This window comes from Amblyomma americanum, chromosome 7 (assembly GCF_052857255.1).
Source record: "Amblyomma americanum isolate KBUSLIRL-KWMA chromosome 7, ASM5285725v1, whole genome shotgun sequence".
In the NCBI taxonomy this organism is placed as follows: Eukaryota; Metazoa; Arthropoda; class Arachnida; order Ixodida; family Ixodidae; genus Amblyomma; species Amblyomma americanum.
The window spans coordinates 89547400-89562032 of NC_135503.1; positions in this window are offsets into that span (position 1 = coordinate 89547400).

Here is a 14633-nt window from a genome sequence, read left to right on the forward strand (position 1 = left end):
AAATAATTTTGTATATCCTATGATCATTTTTAATCATATAGGATCTATTAGTAAGCTTTCTTCACAGTGATTGTTTTGAGAAGTTGTACTCGCGGTGTAACGAACACTTAAAGGAAAATACAGTTTATGCGTAGAAGACCAGTGTAAATGGCAGTAATTGCCGCACAGTTCCGCAATACCGCTGAGCCTCAAGTTAAGTCTTGTGGGACAGATACCGGATGAGAGCTTCTCGCAAAGCGGGGAATTAAAATCTTCACGGTAACCTGTTCTGATAACAGGCTGGTGCATGCTAGAGCGCAGCAAGCTGCAACATTATATGGCGAATTTCGCCGTTTGCGCTACAATATTTGAATTGTATATTTCAAGGCGACAGCTAGAATAAATAGGGAAGTGCCGAAGCGACAGTCTGCAGTCTGGTTAGGGAAGAAACGAGCACCATTAGTCAACCATTCTCAGCGAATTCGGCGCTATAATACAAGTGTGGTGTTAAAAGCCAGCACGTAAAAGCGTGCAAGTAGTTAGTCAATTTGTGTACACAGCAAAACGGAAGGAAATAAAGAGCCTGACCGGTGGCGTCCGTAAACACCTGTGTCACTACTCTAACTCAGGCTGGATATGCTGGAAGGCCTAAGTCTGGTGATCCCCAGCATTGAGTACAAATGCCGATACGAACCTTTGCTTCACGCCCAGCTTTCTGAACAAAAAACTGAACAATACCTTGAAGGTTGTGCCATCAAGTATTTTAGTTGCGCGAGCACTCATATTGCTCAAAGAGTGACAGACACACAGGCAAAACCTATGATGCCGGTTTGTTCAAGGCAAACGTAAAACCTAAGAGCGGACAACATAAAGGATATTGGGCCTCTGTTAGAACATTGTCTGCCGTGCTCATGCAAGTACCGCCTTTTTTATCATGTTTGGAGCCCAAGGGGTTTGCTTCACAGCCACACCGTAATGTTCGTAATGCATCACCTGCCTTTCGTAAGCGTATTAGGATTTCTGGTCCTGCCTTCGCTATTGGGTAAGACTTCCACAAATGGTACAGAAGTCCCAGTAAGAGACTTAGAAGCGAACCTACTTGGTTCCGAACTTTTGACAAAGACTGTACATTTCTTTGATAGGGTGTTTATGAGGAAACGAAAGGCGCAATAACTGTCGCACTCCTAGAGGGAAGCTGTGCCGCGAACGCAGCGAAATTATTATAGACGAGGTGAAGGAAAAGAGAGCCGCAAAAGTGGACGGCTCCATATTAATTTCGACTACCTTATGTCCTTTAAAAAGTGTTGTGATCTCACATCAAAATGGTATTTTCGCGTTGCGCCTCCCTTGTGATCCGGACGCCGCTCGCAACGCCGGCTAATGAATTAACCTCAGGCTCAAATGAATGAACTCATCAAAAAATAGAAAACCGTCGCTGCTCCAACAAGACAATGCGACGCTAATTTGAGCTCAGCGTGATAAAAATGACGGTGCCCAGGGCGGTCCAGTCACTCAAGGCAAGTACCACTTCAGTCTTCGTCTCGGCGTCTTCTGCCAGTTCACCGTCTTTGCAAACCCGGGAATGACGCCGATCCCCGCAGGCACCGCTCCAGAATGTCTCGGCCTCTCTACTTTGCCGCTGGAAGTACTGTGTTCACCGGCACTGTAGCCGTGTCCTAGCAGTGCTTCTGTGGTTACACATTTTCCTCACTCCTCTCAGCAGCTTACATAGTCCTAATGAAGTATCAGTGCAGTCGTCATGCGCATTTTGCACGAAGCCGTACAGGTCTAAGCATCATCTCGTGAGAAATATGGTGGATGTTGTGGGGCGCTAAGAAGGAGGATTAATCGCTTACTGTTTCACTTTATTCATGTTGTTGGGGTTTCACATGAGCGCGAAACAATGAGTGGTGCCAACTCGTCCCACCGACACCGCGCCATCTCCCTCATTTCTTGAATGCAGGTGTGTATGCTCTCGTGCTAACCTCGCGTGGGACTGTACTAAGAGTTCTCCATACTTCAAAAATGGCGCCAGGACTACAGGATCACTCCGCGTACACGTCGTTTGACTTGTAATTCGAATACACGAGACAGAGGATCGCGTAATTCAACGGTGGGCCCCGCCGCGGTGGCTCAGTGGTTAGGGCGCTCGACTACTGCTCCGGAGTTCCCGGGTTCGAACCCGACCGCGGCGGCTGCGTTTTTATGGAGGAAAAACGCTAAGGCGCCCGTGTGCTGTGCGATGTCAGTGCACGTTAAAGATCCCCAGGTGGTCGAAATTATGCCGGAGCCCTCCACTACGGCACCTATTCTTCCTTTCTTCCTTCACTCCCTCCTTTATCCCTTCCCTTACGGCGCGGTTCAGGTGTCCAAAGATATATGAGACAGATACTGCGCCATTTCATTTCCCCATAAAAACAATTTTTATTATTATTATTAACGGTGGGTGGAAGAAGCTAAAGCAGCTTTTCGGATTCATGATGGAGCTGGCAGCGCCGCAGATGTAAGAAAAAACTTCGCTAAGCACACATCACGAAGATTCTCGTCTCTGCCTCCGTCCGCTTTGGGGACGCCGTGTTGAAATAAAGTAATAAGTGCCATCGAAAAAATGCGGGAATAGCAAGCAAGTCACTAAGCAATGTAGCGCACTAAAGGGTTTGTTCATGCGGTGTTCACTCATCTTCAGAAACAGTCTTGGGACAGTTTACGCATCCTATATTTGCTGCGTCAGTAAAACCGGCGTTAATAAAAAAAATTTAGAGGACGCTTAAGCTTTGTCTTTAAAAGTGAGACGTGACAGCGTGTTGCAGCGTCGCCAGGGAGTCCACGGAACGCCATCGCCCGTTTGGCGCGATGCGTGGCCCGTTGTACAATTTAAGGAAATGACGCCTGTCTCATATATCTCGGTGGACACCCGAACCAGGCCGTAAGGGAAGCAAAAAAACAACACTGTATTCACTAGACGCGCCATTGTTCACCACAAGCCATCGAGCTGGCGTGGCGGAGTAGTTAGCGTGCTCGTCTCGCACTCCGGATGCCCAGGCTCGATTCCCCAACTCGACCAACTTCCTACTCGGCTTTATTAATTAATGCTTCTGAGATTTTTCGCTCACGGCCAACGACGTCGATGACACCGGCTTTTCTGCGACTCCGGGACCTTAACGCTGTCGCGTTATTACGAGTCCAGCAAATAAATTGCTGCTAAAGTGCAATATGCTTGCTTCGCGAAGTGTCGCCGTAAGTCCCTCACGTGAAAGCAGCAACAGGAATCTTCCCAAATTATCCGTTCGTCTCGTACCATGCATAACTGAGCAAGCGTTTGCGTTTGTTGTTGTTATTGTTTTTGTTATTGCATCTTCGGTGTTTGCATTTCTGACCTTTCGCTTCAGACTCTTCACGAAAGTCCCACTGCCTACGGCAGCGGCTGATGCGAGACCAGTATTTTAAGCAGTGTGCAATTCCTATTCCAAGTCTCCATGAAAATATAGCGACACTCAAACCCGTTTGGTCATGCGCCATATGACACCATGAAACAAATCATTGTAGCATCGGTCTATGAATGCCCATGTGAAGACAGAATCTAGACCGCTCCTGGTTTGAAGACAATGAAAACCGCGATTTCGCTCCCAAAGTTAGGGCACAAAGGAAACGACGAGGTAGACTCGCACGCCTTCCCAAAGCTTTACTATCGCATGAAATCAACAAAATAATGTGTTGAAAAACAGTTATGGAAGAACTGACTGATACCCAGTTCACTGTTCAGTTTCGCGTGCCAACTCGAGCATCACAACGTACATATGTGCCTTTCCCGTGTTCGCCATCAGGGCACAGTTGAAATTAAGTGCCACAAAAGTTTACCTCTGCCGAGTTTACGACCACTGGCTTCAAAGCGTAACGTTGGACACATCAAGCAGTGCCTGTGCTCCTTTCTCTTTTGGAGTCGTAGCGTAGCGCAGCCCGCCTTGCGGCTGCCGCTTTCCGCATTTAAGCGCATTACGGAAGCGAAGCGGGCACGTGAAAACCGCAACGCCATTCGTGTACAGTTCATGGCAGCCTCGAGGGAAATTACCGCAAAACTTGCGCCGCTACCGTCGACCCCCCTCCCCCCTCTCTCTCTCTTCGCGCTTTCCTTGTCTACAGCTCAGAAGTCTCGTTTCCCTTTCTTTCGACCCCTTTTCCTTCCAACCTACATGGCAGGCCCGCAACAACAGGCGCTCTGCAAGAACAAGTTGCAGTCAGCGCCGTCGGAGATGTATAGACCTGCTATCCTTAAGGGAAACGCGCTTGGGTGGCCAACCGCGTGTGGGGTCTGCCTCATTTGCACTGAATGAGTCTGGCCGACGCGGTGGCTGCTGCTGTGCCAGTGCCGCCACCATAAACGCAGTGCCGCTGGAACCTTCTTCCCTGCTTGCTTCCTTTGTTTCAGGCTCGCGCTCTTTTTTCTCCCCCTCTCCACCTTCTCCAGCCCCTACGCGTCGGGGAGCAAGTTTCCGCCATTTCTTCTTCCCTCTTTGTTCCCGCCAGAGAGAGTTCGTTGTCCAGAGCAAAGCACTTCCGACCGAACACTTCCCTCTCTTAGTCAATAGTCTTCTCTCTCTCTCTCTCTCTCGAAAATTCACTTGTTCGCTGTTGTTTGGAGAGAAAAGTGAAGGGCAGGAAAGGAAGCAGGATTCATTTGTTTGCCTGTCCGTGTTGCGAAGCCCGACCGTTAAACGGAAACATTCCGGAGAACGGAGAACACGCAGAGAGATTTGGACCTGGCTACTTGCTTCTTTGGGGGTCCTTCGTATTGCGAAACTGGAATGTACGAGGAGATGCTTGTGCTGTTCGGTCTGCACTGTGGAATTTCTGGCTCGTAAATTTCGCGCTTGAATGCGCTCCGTAACTTAACCGGAGAGTTTGTTAACAAGAGAAGCACTTCGGCAGAATTTGCGAAATTAGGAACGGAAAAAGGAAAAAAAATTGCGGTCATTTAATTGAGGACGGCACACGCAATATTAGTTTTTATGAAGGTCTTCGCAAACTTTCCAGATTTTGGTAACTGTAGAATTGAGAAAAATAAATTAGTGAAAATTAGGGATTTTCGTTCTATTTATTTATTTACAAATACTCAGGTCTCAAGAAGGACATGATGGTGCGAAAAATAATAACTTTCCTGCCTAGCAGACATTCGCAAAGTTATTTTGCATTCAAGATTAATGAAAGGTCACGAAAACAAAGATTAAAGGAATAAATTTTTGTATTGCATCATATTTTGTTCTTTAGACGATTTTAAACTTATCGCGCATATGTGTGATTTCGCTACATAAGCTGTTTCAAACGTTGAGCATTATTCCTTATGTAGGTGTCAAAAATTCTGGAACGTTTGCTTCTGATGTATCCTCGAAGGATTCGCAAAAGTTTCTTTTTGTGTGATCAACGGCGGAAGCGCAATTACTTCCTTCGATAGTTCTTCGAAGTCTTCATACGTTAAGTGCAGTATTTCTTTCTCACTGGTCGAAGCAATACAAAATGGAGGACTTTGTAACCCTTCGGCCTTCTTGTACTCCAATGAGGACAAACATACATTTTTTGTCAGTCTTACATTAATGAAAATCCTGAGCTGAAATCGTCAATAGCTACCATAAAATTGGCTTGCTAACATCGGATGCATTTTTCACATTTAAGGGCTGTCTGCGTTGATTAAAATAGATAAGGACGATGGCTCGCAAAACATATCAAGGACGTCTTTGGATGCTGTTGTTGTTCACCTCTGTACACATGGTACATACCTACGCAGAGGTATTGCCAGGTTGTAAATGTTATAAGCTTCTCTGTAACGCCTTGCTCGAGCTTCCCGTAAATTTCGTAAATTATTCACCGTTACTCGATAAAATTTTTCGACTAGAGATTATTATTACAAGGCAGCGTTTCTTATACAACTATATTCTTAGTTGACGACGTCAGGTTAGCTGTAAGAAAGGGTAAAGATAAGCAAAACGTTACTGTCATTGTAAAAATTGGACGGGAAACTTAGGCTCCGCCTTAAGGGTACGACGCGATAGCGTTAGTGGGTTAATTAATTAACATGCGTACGGTATTGGTAATTATATTTTAGATTCATAGATCCTATGGTGTCCCCGCACCAATCCTGGTGCTTTGGTGCAGCGGTTATGCGATACGCCACTGCCAAGGAATGGCAGGTGCTGCCATCGGTGTGGCTTGTGCGACCCAGGTTGCTGTTCCTGAACGACCAGTCATTAATACAAGTGCCTCCATCCACGGTGAACAGTTTGCTCACATATCAGAGGGTAGGATGTGACGACGTTACGAGGCCATGTCACGTAGGTTGCCGACCTAGGTTCGTTCTCCGGGGATTTTTCGCTCACTACGCTGACCATGAGGATGCCGGATTTTCTGGAGAACGGGAGCCCTAACGCTGTCGCGTTTATGTTTGTGCGCCGAAGGACATGATAGGAACAGATCATGCGATGATTCCACGAGTGTTGTAGCCTCAGGCCTGGCTTACTCCTCAGATAATGACTCAGTCCCACGCTTCAGTAATCCTCCACGAGACCGATGTCATTAATCTTTTGGTTCATAAGGAAGTTGGAAAAGAAGAAAAAATTATTGTAGCTGTACAAAAATATTTAAGTTGTTTTTAAAAGAGTTAGCCTAGTCAATAAAAGCTTTCGAGGTGCGAATGAAAAGCAAGCACGACTTCTTTTGCCTTCTCTATTTGAATGCAGGAATATGAATTAGCTTTCATCTTGGGAGTGGCCGAAATGCTTTGTTATCTATTGCTCCATCTGTCTGAAAGGGCGTTATAGCCTACAGTGTCGAAACTCTGTGCCAGAGATGAAGTGTCGAAGGTGAAGTGGCGCTGGCACGTGCTAGAGGACACTTAGGACGCTCAATCATGACAACGCCTCTCCGTCGACTACTTTGCGAACACTAGTAAATAAATATTGTAGCGATCGCGTTTTTTGCCAGCTCTACATTCATGGGGGGCAGAAAATTGGAGAGTAAAGAAATGCCTTGACATTAATTTGACAACAGTGCAGCGCGCTATGGAACGGAAAATGATAGTTGTCACGTTAAGGCGCAATAAGTTAGAAGATTGAATCAGGAAAAAAAATGCAAGTTACTAATATTCAAGGTGAAACCAAGAAGAAATGGTCAAGAGATCTTATGTGATAACAAAATAAACGATGGTATTTTAGGGTGACGGAATTGACTTCGAGGAACGCCATGACTAGCAGTGGGTGGCAGATAGTATTGGGGTATGAGTTTGGAAAGTTTGTCGTATAATACGTTTCTCCAAATTGCTTTGCCGCCTCTTTCTAGGTCGTTGTCTTGGCCCTTTCCCAGGAAACTTAAGTTGTATCACCTTGTTCGCCATATATTAGTTGTCTCTCACTATTAAATAATTAAAGCATCGTTGCGTTCTGTTTTGAATTTCTATCCGTAAGGATAGCCTTTTACGGATGGCCGCTGTTACAAGCGCTACCAAAAAAAAACTAACAAACTCTCCGCTGCTCATGCAATCGTCAAAGAGTCATCGCGTATAGTTTTTTTTTACTAAGAATGCCGTTAACAACAGTTTTCATGCCGACTCAGTGCTGTTAGTTTCTTTCTCTGGTACAAAACCCAAACTCAGAATCAGCGAACGTATACTTTCGGTGCGCTAAATTTTATTCCTTTTACCGAAACTTTGAAGCCTCATTTCTAGACATTAAACTTGAAGCGTTTTTCTTCGCGGAATCGGCTTATTCCTAAAACACGAAATATATAAATACATATAAAAAGTAAATCACACCAAACAGGTCAAACTTTATAAAGCGAGCGAATTTCGCGCTTCACGAGGAGGATTCTTTTCCCACCTCTTTTCGATTCCCACAACAAAGATTCTTAGACTGAAAAAAAAAAGGCTGGAGAACGCATCCATGGTTATTAAGTTGCAGATTCACGAGGTTTGCCTTGAGAAGAAAGGTTCCGAAAATGAAGAAAGTTCTCCGTATTGGGGTGGAGAGCACTTCACCCACCTGAAGTTCATTGCTATGCGTAGACGGTCGTCTTGGGATTCCGCCTTCATATAAAACGCGTGGTTCAATTTGCACCTCCGCTGCAGGCGGCCGGAAGCAAGCTCAGCTATAGCAATGCATGAACTCGTGCAAGAAGCAGCACAATGGTTCGAGAATGAAGTAGAAATTTTTCGAGTTTTTTTGTATTTTACTACATAAACCGGCAGGTTAATGTCCGTCCATGTGTTGCCCAATTGAAGGAAAAATGAAGTGAATATAAATGATTCCTATATTCTGCAGAATAATCTGCAGACGTCCTTATCTGAAATTTCTGCCAGCTCTATAATATTTATTATTATGTGAAACGTATAACTAAAGCAAACATCTGATCACTATGTCTGCACATGCAGGGCGACTTGCGGTCAAGTACCACCAGTGCGGGATGCTACAGGATTGCACCCTTGCCTAATTGTTAACACCGATTGGGAAATGCTTGGTCCTTTTTCGTAAAATTTGTTTCTGAAAATATTTTATTGAACAAATTTGTTCGTGCCGAGCTTAACCCCAGGCAGTGTGGAAAAAGCAGAAGCACGGCTTTGCTGAAAACTTTTCAGTCCAAAAGGTTTTCTTTCGAGCCGCCCAGTAGGGTTATTCTAGAATTTTTAATGTCCTGAACATATAGCTATACGATTGAGGGCTCGACATTTCTTCCCGCTGAGGTGATGTGGAGCTTCGAGTGTTCAGGAACTTCCCAACACTAGCGTAATAATACTATTGACGTCGTAATAGTGGGTATTTTCATGACAAAAAGGGGGCGCCACAATTGATCTAACTTGACGGCGCTAAGGAGGACAGCTCCTGGGGTTAACCAAGGTAGAAGAGCGCTTGGTTTAAAATTTCACGATAAGCTCGCACTTCTCAATCGATAGTGGACGTCTCATTTCAGCCAAACTGCTTGGTTTCTCTAGTTCTTCAAACAATACACAAGAAACTTAAATGAAAATTCTCTGTCAGATGTTTGAAACCACCCGGCCTGAAAACAAAGCGATAGATTAACGACATGATTTGAATATAGTTTAACACTATGACGCCGCCGATGAAGAATGTTGTACAAAAGGTTAGTGAGAAAGCTGACACCGTAATTTTTCACATTACTCATTAGAGGCAAGTAAGACCCAGTGATTAACAGCTGGTGAAGTTTTGCAGTCGCTGCCGTTTGAGTTTTAGCTCATTAAGCTCGACCGTTTTGCCTTTTCTTTTGCTCGGCTGTTTTTTTTTCTCTCCTGCTACTTTAAATATAAATATGAATTTCTGATCGTTTGTACAAGTAGAAAGCCAGACCGAAAAATTATGCGAGCACTTTGGCAATCTAAAGTGCGGCAAAGCAAAAGCCGTTGGCACGCATCGTTACGATGACGACATCGGGTGCGACGCCACCCTCTTCCGTCGCTATATCGACGCATTTGGTTGTTTTCTTTGTTTTTTTTTTCGCTATAATTATCTAGAAATAATTCATTATTCACTCTGCAGTCATCAAACTTGGCGTGGTGGTTACATGTTGTCCCCTCTGTGTGATACTAACATTTGTTTTCTGCTATCCTGATTAGTTGCCGCGTTATTCGTGAAAGAGCGTTGCACCGGACGCGAGGGTATGAGCCATTAAAAACTTTCGCCTTACAAGGTCGCGTCTTCCGGACTGTCCTCTTCACTGAAGAATTACTGCGCCTTGTGCTCCTGGTTTGGTGGAAAGTGTTGAGTTGAGGAAAGCAGGTCCAGCGACTGGTTTATTGCCCGGGCAGGCGGACCCGGGCCCCGGCCTAGAACGAGCTTCCGCGACACGAACAGCGTGCATCACGTGATCGCGCAGCCAGGCGCGTTCTCGGTCTAGTCACATGCAATGGCTAGGCTACTGCCTACAACATCTCCCCTTAAACACAGGAGAACCTCTTGGGCGGAATTGCACAGCGCCCAATCCTGGTGGGATGGTGCGAAGAGGTGTCTGCACAGGACGCGTGTGATTCTCCCAGAGAACTTCGGTCCACAGACGCCTCGTCTACGTCTGTCCCTGCATCTTTATACACAGATGCCTCGCTGTCTTCACCTCCTGACGCCTTGTTGTCTTCACCTCCGCTCCCAGACTTGGGAAAAACAACAAGGTGGGTCTGATTTCGCCGCACGGTGCCGTCTCCAGTGTCCACGATGTGGGACCGAGGCTCGTCTGCGGGCCTCTGCACGTTCCCGGTCCTTTTCAGGTCCGTGACCCAGACTTCATCCCCCTCGAGTAGAATTGGAAGCTGACGCAAGCCATGTCGCTTGTCGTAGTCTCGACGCTGCTACGCACGGTATTCTTCTTCAAAATTCCGGAGTTTCTGGAAGTGACAGCATTCTGGAAGTGACGGGAAGCTTTGTCCTTAACCGCCTCCCCATCAGTAGTTCAGAGGGGTTGTAGCCGTTTTTGAGTGGTATTGACCTGTAGGGCAGGAGGGTCAGGTGCGGGTCCTGAGTCTTTTTCAAAGAAGTCTTCATGATTTTCCCCTCAGCTTCGTCGAGTCCGTTGCTCTAGTGGTAGTGTGGGCTAGAGGTGACATGCGTGAAGCCGTTCTCATGAGAAAACCTGGTAAAGTCGGACGACGAAAACTGCGGATCATTTTCAGAGACCACCACCTCTGGGTTACCGTGGCGGTCGAAAATTGATTTGCAGTGTGTGATTACTATACCTGAAGTTAACTTTTCCAGACGAACAAGTTCAGGATATCGGAAGTAGTAATCATTCACAATTAAACACCAATGGCTATTGCAAAAGAACATGTCCACTGCAACGCGCTGCCATGGTCGACACGGAAACTCAGTGCTCTGCATATTTATTTTGCGGTTGCTAGTTGTCTTTATACAGTCTCGGCAGTTTTTCACGGTAGTCGTGATGTCTTTGGCCACCATTGGCCACCAGACAGTGTCCTTGGCGCGAGCTTGCGTCTTCGTAATGCCGAAGTGGCCTTCATTCAGAAGACGCAAAATTTGTTTGGAACAACCACACGGGATGCATGGAGTAGCAGATCGTCTTCTGTGGTGAACTGAACACGATGCTCGTAGACAGGCTTGACCTCAACGGACAAATCCGGTCTGGAAGGCCAGTTTTTCTTGCAGAGGCTTTGGAGACATGAGGACACCGGATTCGATTTCGAGAAGGCCCCTTGATGGGAAGGGTTGTTTTCACCTTATCTGCGACGGCGTTGACGGTTAGCTAGCACCTGCAAATCTTTGATGGCGGGTTTGGCGAGTAAGGGAGTGTGGACATCTTTCAGCATGTAGACGTCTTGGAGCGTTTCACGTCCACGGTAAGCGAGTTGAAGACGCGGTACGCCCTTGGCTGCGAGAGGTCTCCCATCAGGACCGAAGAGCTGCCAAGGAGCACACGACAACGGAGGCTGATGTCGGCGCATGCTGAAAGTCGTAGGTGGAAGGACAGATTCGTCGGCACCTGTGTCGGTCTTGAATTTTACAGGTCGGCTTTGCACGAGGATGGTTGTTTCCCATGTCGACGTATCGAAGGACGAGACGGTTTCGAGAAATCCACCTTCGCTGTCTGATCTTGATGCTAAAACAATGTCAATCCGGCGTGACATGCAGACAGACGCGTAATGGCCCTTTTTGTGGCAGTCCCTGCATACCTGCGTCCGTACAGGGCACCGTGAACGCGGGTGTCGTTCTTTCCCACACCAACGACACAATGTCGGAACGCAGTCAGCTGGACGCGGATGTGGCCTTGACTCAAAGTGCTCTCGGCCGTCACTGAAGTGAGCAGCGTTCGTGGGATGCCTGACATGCTGTCTGCTTGATGCAACTTTGTTGCAGGTCAGCGATTCGGGGTGAAGCTCTGCTTGCTGCTGACAAACGCTTTCGACTTGCCTGATACTCGCAAGCGCCTTCTGAAGAGTAAGATCAGCGTTAAGTTGCCGTCTCGCTGACAATTTCAGGTCTTGAATGCCGACGAACAGTCTGCATCAAACCAGTTCCTCCTGGAGGGTGCCGTGCTCACGAGGGTTAGAAAGCGTGTGAAGCGCAGTTACGAAGTGTTCCGCGGATTCGCCGTCGTTTTGGACCCTCGTGTTGAAGCGTGCCCGTTCAAAAATGACGTTGCGCCGCGGTATAAGGTAGCCGTCGAACTGCTTTAGGACGACTTCTAAGTTCTGAGCGTTCTCAGCGGAGAGTTTGAAGGTTCCGAAGACGTCCTCGGCTTCGTCGCCCATCAAGTAAAGGAGCGTGTCGACTTGGTGTGACCCTGACTTGTTGCAGAGACCGGAAGCCGTGTAGAAACGCTCGAACCACTTCTTCCATTTCGGCCAGTCTGCAGGAGTCGTGAAGCAGAAGGCCTTGGGCGGTTGAATGACGAAGGACGCCATATACTGGCCGCGTAGTCCAGGCCGTAGACGCTGCTGTGACGTGTGCCAGGGTTGATGCGTATCCGAGCGAGTGGACGCAGCCCTGGTTGGGCTTTCTGTGAGAATTGCGTTACTTCTGACACCATGTTGATTTGAGGGAAGCAGGACCAGCGAGTGGTTTATAGCCCGGGCAGGCGAACACTGGCCCCGTCCCAGAACGAGCTCGCGCGACACGCACAGCGTGCATCATGTGATCGCGCAGCTAGGCGCGTTTTCGGCCTAGCCACATGCAGTGGCTAGGCTGCTGCATACAACAGAAAGCAGCGGTTGGAAGGCACATATGAATGTCAGGCTGCTATAACACAATTTCATTCGCCTGATTGTACTCGGTTTTCCAACCCGCTTGTGTGAATGACAGATTACAGCGACAGCTAACCAGTAGTGACCGAAAACGATGCGCAAAAATAAAGCAGAAAATGGAGCCGGATTGAAATCACTATATAACCCGTCTGTCTCCGTGGGTGATGGGGTACTATGTTAGCTCACACACAGGCCGTAAAAAGCCTTCCATTACATACGAAGGCATGCACATATCGCTTAGCGCTTGAAATGTTCTCGTTAGTCATGTATGCTAGCGTGGTTAGTTAACAAGTCAGGCCAGGTAATGATAGACATGCACTCCTAGTCCAAAGAAACCAGCTTTTATATCCCCGGCGCCTTATGTCAACAGCTCTTTCAAAGTCCGGCAAGCGTTCTATTATGGCGCAGAAAGTTTCTTGTCCCATTTTCAGTGTGTATTGCTGGTACTAGAAAACTTACACAACGACACATAGCGACTTGTCAGTCTAATCTAGTGGCAACATCCATGTAATAATAACCATAAGACATATATTTTGCAACGAAACTAAAACAAAATTGTTTTAATCTGCCAGCGAACGGCTTACGTAAGGGAAAAAAAATTGTTTTGCGTGTGTTTTTTAGGCTACTTCACGGCGCCGCCACAGCGTGGCGTCGAATTGGTGTATACCGAGTAAAATAGTACCCGAAGAACGCCCGAGGAAGTTAGACGATAACAGGTGGACAGCAAAGGTATTTAAATACCTATACAGGAAGAGCGTTGACTCACACTGGCGGAAAATAACTAGAAAGCTAACCAGTAAGTATGCGAGACCTGAGGACGGAGAAAGAAAGAGCATTAAACGACAGGTTAACAACGAGGAAGTTAAAAATTGGATAGATTCAATGAAAAAGAAGCATAGTGTAGACCTATATCGATACTGGAAAAGGGAAATCAGAGAGTAAGCGTTTTATGATAACACGAGAGGAAGTGCCCTACTGTTTGAAGGTAGGTCAGGATGTCTTAGACCACGCAGCTACAAAAAGAAATTTAACGAAGAAGACTACACATGTGCTGTGTGTGTAAATCTGTAGAAGTAATAAAACATCTCATACGAAAATGTGATCGTATCCATCCCGATTTCGATGCAGGAACAGTCACTCTTCCTGAGGTCCTAGGGTTTAGAGATAAGAATAGTCATGTAAATAGAACTACGCTGGAAATTAGAAAAAAGCGCTTGGAAGATTGGTGGCTCAAAAGCAGAGAGGTGACATAAGGTTAAAAGTATAGAAAGACGTATTTTAAAGAAAATGACGAATTTTAATAATTTACAACACAGTTAAACACAATAAAGGGGAAAAAACAGAGCACGGTGGCAACTGCCCTCGCACCGTTTCAAAGGGGACGCTCCTTTCTTCCATCTATCCATCCGCCAATAATCTGTGTTATACCTGAACACGAAAAAGAAGAAAATCCAGTGAGTGAAGACTAAGAAGCACACAAGACGTGGACTGACTATAGAAGAAGGAGGAAGAAGACAGTCGAACGAGGTTCTGTGTTGGTGCAATGTTTGAGCCTGGTTGACGTGACAGTTACGATCGCAGAGGTCGAGGCCACAAGGCGGAGAAGTAATGTATGCGAAGGTTGGTTGTCGCTGAGGACGAGACAGCGTAGCTTGCATGACGGACCGCTGCAGACAGTTAGAGATTCGACGCATAGACATGGACACGATGGACGAACTGGCGATGGACGCATTAGGCGTTTCGGACTACCTCAGAATGATTGAATACGTGGAACTTTGCATGAGACAACTCTGCGTACATTCCGCGAATGAAGATTAACCGATTTGCGAGGGAAATGCGCTACACGTCATCGTACAAGTGCGTAACGTGCTCAATAGGTCTTTTATGTTAACTTTAAATGTCTTACATCTTT